This window comes from Anomaloglossus baeobatrachus, chromosome 3, assembly GCF_048569485.1.
Source record: "Anomaloglossus baeobatrachus isolate aAnoBae1 chromosome 3, aAnoBae1.hap1, whole genome shotgun sequence".
Classification (NCBI taxonomy): Eukaryota; Metazoa; Chordata; class Amphibia; order Anura; family Aromobatidae; genus Anomaloglossus; species Anomaloglossus baeobatrachus.
In genome coordinates, this window is record NC_134355.1 from 227,788,807 (window position 1) to 227,802,695 (window position 13,889).

Here is a 13,889-nt window from a genome sequence, read left to right on the forward strand (position 1 = left end):
TACTGACCTGTTCAGCCCTGTCCTCCACACCTGCTCCCCCATCCAGCATCTAGCACCCCCCGCAGAAACCTTGCACATCTCAACATGCACAGCCTCTCTGACTCTATCCGTCCGCTGTCCTTCATATCTTCACTCCACGACACAGACAGTGCCACCACTTTCTACAACACCACTGTCACATCAGCTATTGATTCAGTTGCTCCTCTTGTGCATGGCAGAGTGAGACAAATCAATAGACAGCCCTGGCACAACAGCCTCACTAAAAAACTATGGCAAGTGTCTAGAGCTGCCAAGCGGCGGTGGAAGAAAACGCACTCCCAGGAAGATTTCACCACATTAAAAAATGCAATTCACACATTTCATTCGGCCCTCACCTCTGCTAAACAGGATTACTTCAGAACCCTCATATCCTTTTTAACTCACAACCCCAAACAGTTATTCAATATTTTCAACTTCCTCCTTCGCCCACCACTGCCCCCTCCAACTTCCCTCATTTCCGCAGAAGACTTTGCCACTTATTTCGAAGAAAAAAATCAACCAATCCAGGCAAGTCTTTTTTGCTCAACCACCACAACCCCTTCATATAACAGACCACTGTGCTTCCTCCGTAAACTTCCACCCCACCATCACCGAAGGAGAGCTTGCACATCTCCTCTCAAAAGCGCACCTCACCACCTGCGCACTTGACCCCATCCTATCCCACCTCCTCCTCAACCTGACCACTATCCTTATTCCAGCCTTAACCCATCTTTTAAACCTATCTTTAAGGACTGGTACCTTCCCTTCTGCCTTTAAACATGCAACAGTCACCACCCATCCTAAAGAAACCTTCCCTCGATCCAACCTCTACTACCAGCTACCGGCCCATATCACTACTCCCATTCGCCTCAAAACTCCTCGAACAGCATGTCCATGCTGAACTTTCCTCCCACCTCTCATCTAAGGGGTACTTTGCACATTGTGACATCGCTACTGTGATATCGTCGGGTCAAATCGAAAGTGACGCACATCCGGCGCCAGTAACAACGTCGCAACGTGTAAAGCCTAGATGCACCGATAAACGATCGCAAAAGCGTCGTAAATCGGTGATCTGTGTAGTGTCGCACATTTCCATAATGTTGCACCAATAGGAGATACGATGTTGTTCCTCGTTCCTGCGGCAGCACACATCGCTGTGTGTGAAGCCACAGGAGCGAGGAACATTTCCTAGCTGCCTCCACCAGCTATGCGGAAGGAAGGAGGTGGGCGGGATGTTTACGTCCCGCTCATCTCCGCCCCTCCGCTTCTATTGGCCGCCTGCCGTGTGATGCCGCACGACCCGTCCCCTTAGGAAGGAGGTGGGTCGCCTGCCAGAGCGATGTCGCAGAGCAGGTAAGTTCGTGTGAAGCTGCCGTAGCGATAATGTTCGCTACAGCAACTATCACAACATATCACATGTGCGACGGGGGTGGGTACTATCGCGCTCGGCATCGCTATCATCGGCTAGCGATGTCGCAGCGTGCAAAGTACCCCTTACTCTCTCTTTGACAACCTACAATTCGGCTTCCGTCCATATCATTCTACCGAAACTGCCCTTTCTAAAATCACAAATGACTTCCTGCCAAAGCTAACAATCACTTCTCTATACTCCTACTTCTAGACCTGTCCTCTTTGACACTGTTGACCACTCCCTCTTTTTACAGATCCTATCTTCCCTTGGTGCAAGAGACCTCGCCCTCTCTTGGATCTCTTCATACCTTTCCAACCGCACTTTTAGTGTGTCTCAATCCCACACATCCTCTTCATCCCGCCCTCTCTCTGTTGGCATCTTTCACGCTCCCGGGATCCCGGCACCGCCTGTCACTCACCGATCCGGTCCCCGGGCGCCCTGGCCACGGCTGCTGCCCCCGGTCTCCCTCCTGTGCGTCCTCCGTGCCTCTCGTCCCGCTGCGGTCCGGGACTCAGCTTCAGCTTCCCCTGCATCTCCCCCACCCTCTCCCCTGTGTCCTGTGTTGATCTCCGGCGCTCGGGCCTCGTGCATGCGCTCACTCACCTCTTCTTAAAAGGGCCAGCGTCACTGAAACAGGATATGGCTGATTACAGGTGCAAGGTATATAAGACTTCCTTTTGCTTGTGGGCGGTGCCTGTTCAACGTTTTCTTGTAGTTTATCTCTTGCACTAGATGTTTAGGTTTTCTGTGCTTTGTACCCAGGTTAACCCTATCTCTGCCCACAGTGTCTGACTGCCAACTGGAGTGTGTCCAGCCTGCCGCTTCCCAGGAGTTGCCCCGGTGACTGTCAGCTGTGGATCCCATCATCTTCCGTCAGCCTGTACCCGTCACCGGTTCTGGATTCCATCTGGCCACATCAGCCTGCACTCCTTGCTGCACCCGGACTCCGTCTGCTGTTTCCACTCGGTATCTCTACCCACTTATGGTCATCCGTCCTGCCCACGGCTACCCTTGGACTAGTCGCTATATCCCGTACGGACATCTGAAGGATGCGAAACCCGAACTCGCTTGTGTCCCGGCTGCTGTGCATCTAGGCCCTCTGGGGAGGCCGCCAGACAGATCCTGTATAGGGGTTGGCTCCTGGTTATCTCCCTGGGGGAGTCCGGTGCAAGGTCCCGTGGATCCACCTCTGGACTGAACGTTACAGCGTCCTCAAGGCTCTGCCCTGGGACCCTTACTTTTTTCTATCTATACATTTGGCCTAGGACAACTCATAAAGTCCCATGGCTTCCAGTACCACCTATACGCTGATGACACTCAGATCTACCTCTCTGGCCCAGATGTCACATTTCTGCTGTCCAGAATCCCGGAGTGTCTATTTGCTATATCCTCCTTCTCCTCTTGCTTCCTAAAGCTCAATGTGGCCAAAACTAAACTAATCATCTTTCCTCCATCCCACCTACACTCTCTACCTGATCTATCTATTACAATAAATAACATCACGCTCTCACCAGTACCTAAAGTTCGGTGCCTCGGAGTGACCTTTGACTCTGTCTTGTCCTTCATACCACACATTTAATCCCTCACCACCTCCTGCCGTCTTCAACTCAAAAATATTTCCAGAATCCATCCTTTCCTCAATTCTCAATCTACAAAAGTTGTAGTGCATGCTCTCATAATCTTCCACCTCGATTACTGCAACATCCTCTCTGTGGCCTCCCTGCTAACACGCTCGCCCCTCTCCAGTCCATCCCTAATTCTGCTGCCCGACTGATCCACCTCTCTCCTCAATGCCACCACGCTTCTCCTCTCTGCAAGTCCCTCCACTGGCTCCCACTCTTCCACCGTATCCAATTCAAACTACTAACACTGACCTACAGAGCCGTCCATAATCTGTCTCCTCCATATATCTCTAAACTAATCTCTTGCTACACTCCAAAACGTAATCTCCGATCCTCCCAAGATCTCATCTCTCATTCTCTTCTCATGCAACTGCCTCAGAGACTTCTCCTGAGCATCCCCAGTCTTCTGGAATTTGCTGCCTCAACACATCAGACTAACTGCTAAACTTGCAAGCTTCAAATGGAACTTGAAAACTCATCTGTTCAGAAATACCTATAATCTACAATGACCTCACTGCTTCACCACCACCACAGCTGCCGCCTCACCACCGTGCGGAGCTGTTGCCTCACCACCTTGCGGAGCTGCCACCTCACCACCGTGTGGAGCTGCCGCCCAACCTACACGCCAACTACTGTCTCCTCCCCAAAATCCTATATAGAATGTAAGCCCGCAAGGGCAGGGTCCTCTTCCTTCTGTACTAGTCTGTCTACTGTAACTTGTATATGTATTCTGTATGTAACCCCTTCTCATGTACAGCACCATGAAATCAATGGTGCTCTATAAATAAATAAATAATAATAATATTTCCCCATCCTGGTATAGTAAATATGTCTCTGTTCTGTTTCTTATGGCAAAAATAGAAAAAAAATTGTACTCGACTTCCCCAGCTCCCACGTCGTATGGCGTCTTCCTGCATAGCCAGCTCGCAGTGGCCAGCAGCTGACATCTGCATCAATGCTATAAAGACGCATGACATTGTGACGCCCTGGCAAAACCAGGTAATCACAGATGTAGTCCACCCTCCTTGATACTACCAAAAACCCACACCCAGGTACAACACACAGCCATTTAAGCCTAGCCACCCCCTCATGATAATAAGAACACACCAGTGGGCAGGATCAGGCGGATGAGAACGCCCACCTATGGGTCCTGAGGTGTCAGGGGTGGGAACACAGTAGTTGAAGTGGAAGTGAAGTGCTGACAAAAGTGGAGTCAGGGGTAGGGGCCCCTTGACTACCTGGCTAGGTGGCAGACAGTGAACAGGGCCACAGGCGATGGAGATCTGGTCTTGGGAGACCTTAAGTGGACTGGGGCAGGCTTGTAGCCCGCCGGTGCCGACAGCGGGAATCCGGTCCGGAGGCCGTGCACAGATGGGGTGCCTGGACCCTAGGACAAGGAAGGTTGCATGCCCCTTGTTAATCAACCAGCAGAGGACGAGGTTTCAGGCCTTGTTCTCCAGAAGCCCAGAGAGCGAAACGGAAGCCCAATGCGGGGGATAGGGTGTCCGTCAGAACCCACAGAAATCCAAAGGGTCAGATTTCGCAGGCCACAGCTCCCAACATACACACTACTGGGAGTGGACTTCCCTGTTCCATGCGGAGTTGTCCCAGAGAAGAAACAAACACAGAGGACAGGAAAGACAAAAAAGGTGGTGGGGTGTGTATTTTTATCAAATCTAACCTAAAACCTGTGTTGAATGATTATATTGTTGTAGTTCCCACCAATGTCAGTATGTATGTAAATGTACAGTCAGTACATAGTATAGTCAGTATGGGTAAATGTACATGGGGAGGGGAATAATGGAAAAATGCTAATTGGAGTTTGCAATAAGCCTCCTAAAGGCCCCGTCACACACAGAGATAAATCTTTGGCAGATCTGTGGTTGCAGTGAAATCATGGACATATTGTTCCATTTGTACACAGCCACAAACCTGGCACTGATTGTCCACAATTTCACTGCAACCACAGATCTGACGCAGATTTATCTCTGTGTGTGACAGGGCCTTTACATACCTGAACAAATAGAGAGTGAAATGCTGGAACAAATTGAAAAGGCAGCTAATAATAATAATAATTGAGTTCTTATGGGGGATTTCAACTATCCAGACATACAGTGGGACATAGAATCTTCTGGTTGTGCTAAAAGCTGTAAGTTCTTATCTACTATTCAAGACAATTTCCTCTCTCAGATGGTAGATGAACCGACCAGGGGAGATAATTTGCTAGATCTGGTCCTGTCAAATAGACCGGATACAATTTCAGATGTACAGGTCCGGGAGCACTTGGGCACCAGCGATCATAATATGGTAAGCTTCAAAGTGATATTCAATAGAACATTTCTAAGGGGAAATGCTAAAACCTGGAACTTTAGGATAGCTGATTTCAACACATTAAGGGAAGAGCTTAAATGTGTAGATTGGGACAAAGTCATGGTAACTGGGGATACTGAACATAAATGGGGAAACTTTAAGGATATACTGCTAGAGTCCTGTAAAAAAAACATATACCCTCTGGTAATAAAATGTCCAGGAATAAAAAGAAACCACTATGGATAAATAAGACTGCACAAAGTATAATAAAACAAAAACAAAGGGCGTTTAAAATCTTGAAGGCTGAGAATACAGAAATAGCATTTCAGAAGTATAAAGATATCAATAGGAAATGCAAAAAAGAAATCAAACAAGCAAAACTAGCTACTGAAACAAAAATCGCCAATGACATTAAAATAAATCCCAAAATCTTTTATAAATACCGTATTTTTCGCTTTATAAGACGCACCGGATTATAAGACGCACCCCAAACTTAGACATAAAAAAAGGTAAAAAAAAAGAAAAATGGGGTCCGTCTTATAATCCAGTGTTTTCTTACCGGAAGGGGGCAGCAGTGGTGGTGAAGCGGGGTCACAGGAGGCAGCGGATTTTCTGGCAGGCACGGCGGGTCAGTGGCAGCGGGGTCCGGGGTGGCAGGTGGCATCCGGGGTGGCAGGAGCCGGGAGGCCCGTGGTGGTGGTGGCAGCAGCAGCGGCGACGGCGGGTGAGTCATGCAGCAGGCCGCTGCAGTGAGTGTCCCAGTGTCCGCGGACCCGGTTCAAATAATGGCGCCTGCGCAGATGGATCTCTAATCCAAGGGCTCCATCTGCGCACGCGCCCGCTGCCATCATTTGAAACTGGGACCGCGGACAAACTGGGTAAGTTGCTGCACAGCCGCCCGCCCCGCACGTACAGAGTGTCAGCCAGCAGGCTGCTCGCCCACCCTGCGTTTAAGCGGCCAGGTACCTGTGCTTGCGTGCGGGCGGCAGCCATCTGCCGCCCGCACACAGCACCCGGCCGCTGCCCGCACACAGCCGCCGACCTCCGCCCGCACACAGCCGCCGACCTCCGCCCGCACACAGCCGCCGACCTCCGCCCGCACACAGCCGCCGACCTCCGCCCGCACACAGCCGCCGACCTCCGCCCGCACACAGCCGCCGCCCGCCGCCCGCACACAGCCGCCGACCACCGCCCGCACACAACCGCCGCCCGCACACAGCCGCCGCCCGCCGCCCGCACACAGCACCTGGCCGCACACAGCCACCGGCTGCTGCCCGCACACAGCCGCCGCTCGCACACAGCACCCGGCCGCCGCTCGAACACAGCACCCGGCCGCCGCTCGCACACAGCACCCGGCCGCCGCTCGCACACAGCACCCGGCCGCCGCTCGCACACAGCACCCGGCCGCCGCCTGCACACAGCACCCGGCCGCCGCTCGCACACAGCACCCGGCCGCCGCCCGCACACAGCACCCGGCCGCCGCTCGCATACAGCACCCGGCCGCCGCCCGCACACAGCACCCGGCCGCCGCTCGCACACAGCACCCGGCCGCCGCCTGCACACAGCACCCGGCCGCCACCCGCACACAGCACCCGGCCGCCGCTCGCACACAGCACCCGGCCGCCGCTCGCACACAGCGCCCGGCCGCCGCTCGCACACAGCACCCGGCCGCCGCCCGCACACAGCACCCGACTGCCGCCCGCACACAGCACCCGACTGCCGCCCGCACACAGCCACGGGTACCCGGCTGCCACCGCACGCAAGCACAGGTACCCGGCCGCTTGCACGCAGCCACAGGCACCCGGCCGCCTGATCACCGCACAGACAGGACCCCCAGGTAGCGCTATATTCGCTTTATTTCGCATTTTCCTCTCAAATTTTTGGGAGGAAAAGTGCGTCTTATAAAGCGAAAAATACGGTACATTAATGCCAAAAGGAAAACAAAGGATAGTATTGGCCCCTTAAAATATAATAACAAGTTAGTTATAGAGGACAAACAAAAGACTGACATATTAAATAGGCATTTCTCATCTGTGTTAACCAAGGAACTGACTGTACCAGGGATCATTCAACAAGTGAAAAATCAAAGTTCACCACCCGATATAATTAATTTAACACAAGAAGAAGTACGCCTACGTCTGAGTAAATTAAACATTGACAAATCCCCAGGGCCAGATGGCATTCATCAACGAATATTGAGGGAATTGAACTCTGTAATTGACAGACCGCTGTATCTCATCTTTTTAGACTCACTTGTAACAGGGTTGGTGCCTCAGGATTGGAGGATTGCTGATGTGGTACCGACATTTAAGAAAGGTAAGAGGATAGATCCAGGCAACTACCATCCAGTAAGCCTGACATCAGTAGTATGCAAAGTTTTTGAGGGCATTTTAAGGGATGACATGCAAAAATATATTGCAGAAAATAAGATAATAACTGACAGACAGCATGGATTCATGAAAGATAAGTCGTTTCTAACCAACCTGTTGGGGTTCTATGAGGGGGTAAGTGCAAACCTGGATATTGGTAATGCAGCTGATGTGATTTATTTGGACTTCGCAAAGGCATTTCATACTGTACCCCATAATAGCCTTATACTAAAGCTCCAGAAGCAAGGACTAGGGGAAACTATATGCAACTGGGTAAGGAATTGGCTAAAAGATAGGAAACAAAGAGTAGTCATAAATGGTACATTCTCTAAATGGGCTATAGTCAGCAGTGGGGTGCCACAGGGATCTGTGCTAGGACCGATTCTTTTTAATCTCTTTATTAATGACCTTGTGGATGGGATTGATAGTAAAGTGTCAGTCTTATCTGATGACACCAAACTATGTAGGATATTAAAAACTGACCTTGATAGTACAATATTACAAAAAGATCTGGATAAGATGTCAGAATGGGCAGATACTTGGCAAATGAGATTTAATGTTGATAAATGTAAAGTAATGCACCTAGGACGGAGTAATCCTATAACTGCGTTTACATTAAATGGAAGTAAACTCGGAACTACAGAACAGGAGAAGGACTTGGGTATTCTCATTACAAATAAGCTGAGTAGCAGCACTCAATGTCAAGCAGCAGCTGCTAAAGCAAACAAGATTTTAGGGTGTATAAAAAGAGATTAAATCCCGTGATCCCAACGTATTGTTACCCCTCTATAAATCACTTGTAAGGCCACATCTGGAACATGGGATCCAGCTTTGGGCTCCACATTTTAAAAAGGACATTCAGAAGTTAGAGTCAGTTCAAAGGCGGCTAACTAGACTACTACAAGGAATGGAAGGCCTCCCATATGATGACAGGTTGAAAAAGTTAGATATGTTTAGCTTAGAAAAAAGACGTCTCAGAGGAGATCTCATTTATATGTATAAATACATGTGTGGTTAATATAAAGGACTGGAACATGACTTATTTCTTTCAAAGACAATAATAAGGACCAGGGGGCACTCGCTGCGAGTGGAAGAAAAGCGATTCAGACAGCTAAATAGGAAAGGGTTCTTTACAGTTAGAGCAGGCAGACTGTGGAATGCCCTACCACAAGAGGTAGTAATGGCAGATACTATAATAGCTTTTAAAAAAGGGCTGGATGATTCCCTCAGTACACAAAACATTGATAGTTATAATTGACTTAGTGACCAAATGTAGAACTGGTGGAGGAAGGTTGAACTAGATGGACCTAGGTCTTTGTTTCAACCTAAGTAACTATGTAACTAAGAGTGCAGGACGAAGGGACCCCTGTTTACTACGCCCAGGTGTGGGACCCGAATACACCCACCAAAGGCAACTGGTCACTGGCAACTTGGTTTACCACTGGACTCATGTGTGATTACTGAACTGTGAGTACACCATTGATCCCCAGTCCATTGATCCCCGGTCCCCGGCACGACATCTCCAGCAGCTATTACTCTCGTGTACCAACAAAGGGCCCCGGGACTACACCTCCCCAACCCGTGGAGGGGATCCCATCTTGCTGCCCCACTCCATCCGCCCCGGGCGCCCCATCACCAGGCAGCGGCGGTGTCACCATCCCTCACCACAACCCACGGGTGGCGTTACCGACACATCAATCCCCTGTAAATATCCTCTTCCGACGGTTGTGAGGACGGACGGCCGTGCAAGCCCGGGTCCAGTCACCACTCGAGCCGCAGCAGCGAACCCGGATCCGAGCGGCCCCAGAAGCGGCAGTGGCCCCCGCTAGCAACATCATCACTGTCATACACCACCCTCAGTCGCAGGACGCTGATTCCAGCTGCCAGCCTAACAGCCAGACCTGAAAGGTGCAAGTACCCAACAGGTCTCTGCGCGTCGATGCATTTCAGCTGTATGTATGCCCCCGGAGCACATTTATCCCCGGGCCCCGTCACGATCCCTGCAATTGCAATCGTTTCGCCCCTGGTTAGAGGATATGACAAGACAGCTGTACTGGGTTGCGCTTAAAGCGAACCTGTCACCAGGTTTTTCTCTTATAAGCTGCAGCCACCAACAGTAAGTGCTGAGGGCAGATCAACGTACTGTATTGTAGTGCGAATGCATGGATAGTCTTTGACCTTTCCTTGCGTCTGCACATTACAGTACTTAGCTCTGCTCTGCTCTCAACAGTTCAGATCAAAGTGTGCTTGTGCAGGAGCCCAATGGCGGACTCTGTGTGGATCTGACGAAGGACGCATCATCCACATGAGGCTGGGAAGGAGGACGGCGACTGCAGAAGATAGAGACACCGGATCTGAGAGCAGCGACACCTATCGGACCGGACTGTCCCCTAGTTGAGCATAATAAAGGTGTTTTTTTACATTTTACACAGCAGCCTCGGCTCTTATATACAGTATTCTAGAATGCTGCATATAAGGGATGACTGATGGTGGCCGCAGCCTGTAAGGGAATAATCTGGTGAAAGGTTCCCTTTAACTGCAGTGGAAGATCAGCGTCCCCCAGTAATGCCACCATGTACTATTAGGCTATATGCGCAAGCTATTTACTTCATGTAGCATTTGCTTGGACCTGTCCCGCCCACAGCCATGACTCAGTCATGGGTACGGGATTGAAATAGACCAGGTGAGTGCTGCTAAGAGCAGTTCTACTATTCATATGTGAGGCCGTATGGCACATTTTATAAAAATATTTTAGTGTAGGACTGCCCCAAATGAGATTTGCCGTGACGTGGTGGGGTAGTTCAAGAAATTGCAATTTTTTGCCAAAAATCTCAAAATTTTTATAATAAGTACAGTTTGGAATTTTTAGTGCTGAAGTGCACATTTAGTGCTGGCTTTTTGTTTTTTCTTCATTATATGCGCAAGCTGCAGTTTTTGTTGCTTTTTTGGCACATTTTTTGGTGCAGTTTCAGAAAGTTCTCACTTTTGACTTCCCAGAGAATTCAAATATGCTGTGCAAACTTTGCAGTTTTTTGTCTGCAGTTTGTGTCACAAACGTCTGACAAAAAAATGCAGCATCTTCATTCTTCTTGCGCTTTTGTCAACTTTTGTCACCCATTGAAATCAATGAGGGGATGAAAAACGCATGGCAAAACGCATGGTTAGAAATTGTTTGCATTTTGCATACATTTTACTCCGTTTTTGTCAACAAAAATGCAGCTCACCAACTGCTGGAGTAATTTTGGGGTGTCGGTGTCTCTCTCTCTCTCTGTCTCTATCTCTCTCTCTCTCTCTCTCTCTCCAAGCCGCTTCATACTCACCGATCACTGGTGCGACTTGGCTGTCACACTGCTCCCGCAGCCTCTCATTCTTATTCTTGACCCACTCATTAGCCTCATTAGATATTCACTGCACCTGCTCATTAGGCTCACACATATTCACTGCTTCCCACATCTGTGATTGGTTACAGTCAGATGCACCCTTATGCTGAGTGACAGCTGTCTGACTGCAACCTTCCGGTGGGCGAGTCTATATCTTACAGTACAATAATAAATAATTTAAAAAAAGCAGGGTGTGGTCTCCCCCAGTTTTGATACCCAGCCAATATAAAGCCTCCCAGCTGAGCGCTGGTATTTTCAGGCTGGGGAGACGCACGTTATTGGAAGCCCCCCAGCCTAAAAATATCAGCCAGCAGCTGACCAGAATTGCCTTATCCATTAGATGCGACAGTCTCGAGACTTTACACGGCTCACCCCGATTACCTTGCTGTGGTGGCAATCAGGGTAATAAGGAGTTAATGGCAGCCCATAGCTGCCATTAAGTCCTAGATTAGTCATGGCAGGCGTATAGGAGACACCCCCCCACGATTAATCTGTAAGTGAAAGTAAATAAAACACAAACACCCAAAAAATCCTTTATTTGAAATAAAAGTTAAAAAAGCCCTCTCTTTCACCACTTTATTAACACCCCTCACACCTCTCCAGGTCCGACGTAATCTACAAGAGGTCCCACGATTCTTCCAGCACTGCAACATCTGACGCTCACAGCGAGAGGCATAGAACAAAACTGCCCGCTGTGAACTCCACGCAGCAACTGAAGTGAGTCGCGCTATCAGCAGTGACTTACTCAGGTTACCCACAGCCACAACTGGAGTCCCCCACCTGTGACAGCAAATTACCATACTGACTGAAGTGATGGTGCCATCATCACTCAGGTGATTTCAGGTCACAGCTGGAGTCCTCCATCTGTGACCGCAAATCAGGCTGCGACTGAAGTGAGCCGCAGATGTAGGACTCACCGGAGTGATGTCACCACCGATCACATGGCTCACTTGAGTCACAACCTGAACTTCACAGTGGTGATCTTGTGGCGTCACTGTAGCGACACACGCCGTGCTGCGGAACCCACAGTTGTGACCTCAGGGGTTTACCCGAGTTAATTCTGATGGCTCAGCTCTGTCTACACTCACAACTGGTAGTCATGTTCTATGACACTCGCTGTGACAGGACAGGGATTATAGCAGAGCTGAATTGCCGTGAGACCTCTTGTGGATTACGTCGGACCTGCAGAGGTGTTTGGGGGTTAATAAAGTGGTGAAACAGGGTGCTTTTTGTATTTTATTCCACATAAAGGATTTTTAGGGTGTTTGTGTTTATTTACTTTCACATACAGATTAGTGATGGGGCAGGGTCTCATAGACGACTGCCATCACTAATCTAGGACTAAGTGGCAACTGTGGGCTGCCATTAACTCCTTATTAACTCCTTATTACCATCTTACACCCTTCCCACCCTAATAATATCAGCCCCCAGTTGTCTGCTGTACCTTGGCAGGTTATTTAATAATCAAATAAATCAAATAATTGAAAAAAAAGTGTGGGATCCCCTCTTTTTTTCCATAACCAGCCAAGGTAACAGCAGACAGCTGAGTGTTGCAGCCTGCAGCTGCTGCTGTTCCTATGCTGGGTATGAAAAACGGGAGGGGGGGGGTTACCCCGCGTCATTTTTTTATGAAAACAAACCCTAAAAAACCCCTCACCTGTCCAAGCTAGCTATTGCGCTATCAAGCTATTCTGTTATTTCTTTCTATTTTATCTGTACTTTCTTATTATCTATTCTATATGTTCTTCCTTTCTATCTATTTTGTATATTCTATCTATCTTTTGTATTTATTTTTTCTATCTATCCATCTATTCTTGCTATCAATTATCCTATCCTATCATATTTTGATTCTCCTTTAAAAAACACAGTAACGAAATCGGGGTAAAAACGCAAGCGTTTTTTTTTTACATTTCCAGGCTCTCTGTGACAAGGAGCAGTTTGGGTTGCAGTTTTTGTGTAGAAAAAACGGCAGCGTGCGCATATAGTCTGTAAGGCTGTGTGCGCACGTTGCATTTTTTCCTGCATTTTGGCTGCGTTGAAAACTGTAGCGTGTCATTGTCAAATTGCATGTGTTGTGCTAACTCAGCAAAGTCTATGAGAAGTCTGCAAATTTCATGCGCACGTTGCTTTTTTAAACGCAGCGTTTTGGATGCCAAATATTTGACAAAATCGATGCGTTTAAAAAAGCAACATGTCACTTCTTTTCTGCATTTTGGTTGCATTTTCCACCCATTCAAATGAATGAGGTCTGTCAAAACAACCAAAATATTTAGCTGTGCGCTTGCACTTCATTTTTGTTGCGTTGTGCATGCTTTTTTTGACAAACAAAACGCAGGTCTTTCGGTCTCTCTCTGTCGCTGTTGGTCTCCCTCTCTCTCTCTGTGTCAGTCTCTCTCTCTCTGTCGGTCGGTCTCTCTCTGTCTGTCGGTCGGACTCTCTCTCTCTGTCTGTGTCGGTCTCTCTCTCTCTCTCTGTTGGTTTCGGTCTCTCTCTGTCGGTTTCGGTCTCTCTGTCTCTCTGTCGTTGTTGGTCTCTCTCTGTTTATGTTGGTCTCTCTCTCACTGTCTGTCGATCGGTCTCTCTCTGTCGGTTGGTCGGTCGGTCTCTCTTTCTCTCGTTCATACTCACCAATCACCGATCACGAGCGCGGCACTGCACAGCTGTCACAAAGCTCCGGCGGCTTCTCCAGCTTTTGAAAATGCCGGCCGCTCATTATTCCATCTCGTATTCACTGCTTTCCCTGCCCACCAGGGTCTATGATTGGTTGCATTCAGACGAG